At 38.8% G+C, this 6,000-nt stretch overlaps 1 protein-coding gene across 11 annotated transcripts in view; it reads right to left on the bottom strand.

Annotated features, from left to right (window-relative positions):
• Positions 1-633: 633 nt before the first annotated feature.
• LOC107852525 overlaps positions 634-6,000 on the bottom strand; it is a 42,540-nt gene continuing 37,173 nt past the window's right edge. For 7 of the 11 annotated variants that reach the window (XM_047413181.1, XM_047413174.1, XM_047413177.1 and 4 more), the window contains 2 exons: positions 1,793-1,857; positions 634-994 (listed from right to left, as the gene is read on the bottom strand). The gene's annotated coding sequence lies outside the window, so the exon portion shown is untranslated. Of the gene's footprint in view, positions 995-1,792; positions 1,908-6,000 lie in introns of all 11 variants that reach the window. The other 4 variants (XM_016697561.2, XM_047413179.1, XM_047413176.1 and 1 more) reach the window with 2 other exon arrangements.

Below are 6,000 nucleotides of genomic sequence, written 5' to 3'. Positions count from 1 at the left end.
TTTGGATCTTTAACACGAACCGACTAATAAGGATATCCCTTTGGAGACCAATCTCCAAGCTCTAAGATATGATATAACCTTTCCCATAATAGATAGGGAATGGCTCAATCCTCCCATTCCATAACCAACTAACCAGGGAGCCTAAAGAAAACCTTTACGGATCGAACAACCTAATGAGGCATAGCACGAGTGCAATTAATTCATCCCCCGAATAATACCGAAATCCACCACATTCGAGTCAAACAAATCCACCAAGACCCCATTATTACCGAAAGGTACCACACACACCCATACTCTTTCGTCAATGGCAGAGTCAACTACCAGGATAGAAACAAAAGAAGAGAAGAGTCTGAAATAACCTTGGACCAAAACCAAAATACACAACCACAAATGGGACCACCAAAGATAGAAAACCCCGACCCAAGTAAACCATACACACCACAAAGAACAGTTTTCAACATACCGATGTCAGCATTGCAAGATACCTCAACTTTCGAGGGATAGTAAGAACATTGAGACAAATAATAGTAATGTGTTTTAGACATATATGTTTGATACATATATTATTAAGAATGTGTTTATATATTCAGAGTTTTTAATACGAATATGTGTTTATAGATATGACATTACAGCTTGTGAATGTCTAATGATTCATATAATTCAAGCATCTGCCTTATCGAAAAAAAAATTGAAATTTTAGTGATACATATCATTCAAGTAACTAGTGAATTTCAAAAAAAAAAAGACTTATAATACATAAAACAGTGAAAAACAAAAACTGTGAAAACATAATATTACGTAAAACACCTAGCAAACTGCTCTTGAAAAGTTGCAACGGGATATTCTGAGATATAGTCCAAAATAAGTACGACGGAATATTCTAAAATCCTTCTTCCTTCAGACTTGTCTTGAGCTTTGAAACAATCTTACGATTATGTATGCTACAGTATCTTAAATTATGTGACGGCCGCTTTTTGACAATCAAACTGATGTTCTGTATAATTAGCAAATTAAACAAGTTAGGTTGAACATATAACAATATAATATACTCTGATATGTATCAAATGTATAAAACAGACATGCTGCTACATATACTACATTTATACATATACATATATCAAAATATATATATATATATATATATATATATATATATATATATATATATATTAAGTTAACCATGACAGTGAATACCTGCTACCAAAATGCATCAAATATGTAAATCATATATTCAGTTAACAGACTTGATGACACGACCCGAACCAGGGCGTTGCCGTAATGGGCATCCCAAGTTCAATCAGGACTAGAGGCCACCCCCGTTACCCAACCCAACCGACCAACGCATACCATGAGTAGGATGAATTTCGAACATATAACAAGATAGCGTTATGCATAATCCAAAACTATAGGATAGGTCTATATCCGCGACCACCCAAACGAGTTCAACCGTCCGATACCCAACTGATAACCAATACCAACCAAACCATAATCCAAAACAAAACCATGTGAGTTCCATAATACTTATATATAATCCCAAAATAAAAGAGGATGAAACAGTAAGAAATTTAGTCCTACGGTATCAGCCCTAATACCAATGTCAATACCAAGGCTGACACCAATAACGATCCCGCCCATATTAACGCATAGTAGTTCCACAAAAGCCCCTAACCAAAGAATACCAAAATTCGGTTGGGACATGCCCCCAACCATAACCAAAACCAATATCCATAAATAAACCAAAGTATGAAATAACATCCATGAAATGGAGCATTCCAAAAAGATGAAAGCTTACCACTTCAATCCAATAGATGATCCCGAAGTCCAATCGCTAAGCAGAAGAAGTAGAACGACTGATTCCTGCATCGCGTGGGGATACAGCCGTCCGAAGATGTGTTAGCGAGTGAACGCTAGCATGAACTCAGGATAAGGATAAAATAATGTCATTTAACAAAACCAAGTAAACCATCCATATGCATACAAATCATACATATAATATATATAACCGTGACGGGAAAAGAAATCAGATTTAGCATTCATTTAAAATCATTAACCTGGGGATGTGTAGCTTAACCGTCCTTAATCACCCATATGATATATGGGTCCAGTATTACCCCTGAACGAGCCTCGATGCGCATAGCCGCACGAACTGAAGATACCATAAGAGTATGGGATTCCTAAGTACCCTTACCCTCCATGATACATATGTACAATGTACTTAGAGAATTTTCGTGTACCTCGTAGTATCATATAAGGTCGCCATGACCTACCCCTCATGTCGGCAAACATGAGTTTGCCATGTTCATCCGTTGGACTCCCACCTTCATGGTTATCTATCACACCCCGCCTTTATTGCCCAATTAAAATCATTTTCAACCAACCAAACCATTGTTATTAACCGAGGCTATACATAGTGGTATCGACATACCAACAATAACTTGCAAGTATTGTCCCTAGCCGTCTTTTTGAGATCAAGGGATTCTCATGAATCCATAGATCATATTATCCAATTAACTTGGGGGAGTCCCATGTACCCCACAAGTGTTCCATTATTATGATTACTTGGGGGATTCCATTGTACCCCACAAGAATGATTGTTAAACTCAAAACCATGTCATTTTGACCATTCCAAACCATTTAACCATTTAGAGTTTCATTACCAAGTTTAAACCATGCATAAGTTCCATTAAAAATCCAACAATGTAGTAAAAACATTCTCATAAGCATTTTATCAAACACATTGGGGGCATAGTATTTTCAAAACCAAAGGCAATTACCAAATACCCATTCATATGCAACCAATTATCCAAAACCACCATTAAAGCATATAAAAGCATAATTAAAACATGGAAAACCTACCAAAAGCCCCAAATTATACTTGAAAACCCAAACCATACAATAATCAAACCATGAAAACATTGTATAAAATCATGTCTTCAGTTGGAACTAACAATGAGGGAAGATAACATGTCTTAAACCAAGAAGATGATGAAGAGAAATCACCAACACAAGCCCCAAATTAATCCTTAAGATGAAACCCTAACTTCCTTGGCGCAAGAACTTTAGAGAGGATTAGAGCGTGTTTTTCTAAGTGTTCAAGAATAGAATAATAGAGCAAATAACCTCCCAAGTGAGTTAAAAGTCATGGGGCCTAGTGTTTTTTTAAATGTTAAAGAGTAGAATAATAGAGCAAATAACCTCCTACCATACAATGCCTCAAAAGGGGTCATCCCAATACTAGAATGATAGTTATTGTTGTAAGCAAACTTACCAAAGGTAGATGCTCAACCCAACTACCACCATGGTCAATCACACATGCCCGAAAAATATCCTCCAATGTCAGAATAGTCAGAATAGTCCTTTCCGCTTGCCCATCCGTCGGAGGATGAAAAACAATACTCAGACTCACCTTAGTACCCAATCCCTTCTTGAAAGACTACCATAAATAAGATGAAAATTGTGTACCACGATCAAAGATAGTCAAAACAGGTATCCTATGCCGCTTTACTATCTCATGAAGATACTTCGCATAGTCCTCCACCAAAAAGGTAGTCCTCACATGCAAGAAATGAGCAGACTTCGTCATCCAATCCACAATGACCCAAATCGAATCAAATTGGTTCCGAAACCAAGGAAGACCAATTACGAAATCTATGTTGATCACCTCTCATTTTCATTCGGGCAAATCAATTTGTTGATACAACCGCCAAGCCTCATGTGTTCAACTTTGACTTGTTGGCACACCAAACACTTGGCTACAAAATCAACTACAACTCTCTTCATACCATTCCACCAGTATATCTCCTTCAGATCATGATACATTTTTGCCAGATCGGGATGAACAACATAGCGCGATTCATGCGCCTCAACCAAAACCCTTTGTCGCAAACCGTCGACATCAGGAACACACAATCTCCCTTGGTACCGTAAAGTACCATCACCACTAATCTTAAAGACCATCCTCTTGCCCACCAACATCACTCTTGATTTTTATCAAGATGGGATCTAACACTTGTTTCTCCTTGATCTGTGCACTAAGAGACGACCTAGCCACTTCCTGAACCATTACTTCACCATCATTGGAGTCCAAGAGACAAACTCCGAGACTGGCCAAGCGTTGAATATCCTTCACCAATTCCCGTTTTCCTTTCTCCACATGAGTCAAACTTCCCATGGACAACCTACTCAGAGCATCAGCAACCACGTTAGCTTTACCTAGGTAATAGTGAAGACTCATATCATAGTTCTTGAGAAGCTCCAACCATCGCTTTTGCCTAAGATTTAGCTCCTTCTGAGAGAGCACATACTATACTCTTATGATCAGAAAAGATGTTTACGTGCACTCCATACAAATAATGCCGCCAGATTTTCAAAGCAAAAACCAGCGCCAACAGCTTTAAATCATGAGCAGGATAATTCCTCTCAAATACCTTCAGTTGCCTAGAAGCATAGGCAATCACCTTCCCATGCTGCATCAAAACACAGCCAAGTCCCACCTGAAACGCATCACAATAAACCACAAACCCTCCATACCTTTTGGCAAGGTCAAAATCGCAATCGAAGTCAACTTATCCTTAAGCTTCTCAAAACTCCCCTCACACGCTTTTGACCAAGAAAACTTTACCTTCTTCTGAGCTAACTTAGTCAAAGGATCAGCTATCAAAGAAAACACCTCCACAAACCTCCTATAATACCCAGTCAAACCCAAGAAGCTCTGACTGTCGGTTGGAGTTGTGGGTCTAGGCTACCTTTTAACCACAGCCACCTTTTGAGGATCCAACATGATCCCCTCACTAGAAATAATATGACCAAGAAAAGTTACAACATTTAACCAAAACTCACGCTTGGAGAATTTGGCATACAACTCCTGCTCTTTCAAGGTATGCAACACCACACGAAAGTGATTGGCATGATCCACCTCACTTTTAGAATACACCAAGATGTCATCAATAAACACAATGACAAAAAAATCCAAGAACTGCCTGAAAACCCTGTTCATCAAATCCATAAATGTCGTCGGGGCATTAGTCAAGCTAAATGACATAACCAAGAACTCAAAGTGCCCATACCGAGTATGAAAAGTCGTCTTAGGGATATCCCCTCCTTAATCTTAAGCTAATGATATCCAGACTGAAGATCTATCTTAGAAAAGAATTTGGCACCTTGCAACTGATCAAACAAGTCAGTTATCCTTAGAAAAGAATACTTGAGCTTAACTATTACCTTATTCAACTGCCGATAGTCAATGCACATCAGAAAGAAACCATCCTTCTTGCGCACGAACAACACCGGTGCACCCCACAAAAATACACTAGGACGAATAAACCCCTTATTCAAAAGGTCCTTAAGTTGCTTCTTGAGTTCCCTCAACTCAATCGGAGTCATTCTATAAGGAGAAATAGATATTGGACGAGTGTTCGAAACCAAATCAATACCAAACTAAATCTCCCTACCCGGAGGAACACCAGGAAGATCATCTGAAAAGACCTCAGGAAACTCACTCACCACCAAAATCGAATGGAAAAAAAGACCCTCCCAAGTTATAATCTTTAACCCAAACCAAGTGATAAAGACACCCTTTGGAGATTACTCTCCGAGCTATAAGATAAGAAATAAATATTCCCCTGGGAGCTAGGAAAACCACCCTCCTACTCTATAACCGATTCACCAGGGAACCTAAAGACAACCTTACGAATCCGACAATCTAAGAATGCGTAACAAGAGTGTAACCAATCCATCCCTAGAATAACGTCAAATCCACCATATCCAACTCAAACAGATCTACCAAGGTCTGCTTGCTAACAACAGATACCACACGCCTCATATAGACTCTTTTAGCAATAATCGAGTCACCTACCGGGGTAAAAACAGAAAAAGAATCTGAAGCAACCTCAGGATCAAAACCAAAACAAAGCCACATATAGGGTCACATAGGAAATAGTGGACCCCGGATCAAGCAAACAATACACGTCACGAGAAAAGAGTTGTAACGTACCAGTAACG

Source organism: Capsicum annuum, chromosome 5 (assembly GCF_002878395.1).
Source record: "Capsicum annuum cultivar UCD-10X-F1 chromosome 5, UCD10Xv1.1, whole genome shotgun sequence".
Lineage (NCBI taxonomy): Eukaryota > Viridiplantae > Streptophyta > Magnoliopsida > Solanales > Solanaceae > Capsicum > Capsicum annuum.
Note: the sequence above shows the minus strand (reverse complement) of the source record. Positions and strands in the feature narration are given on the sequence as shown.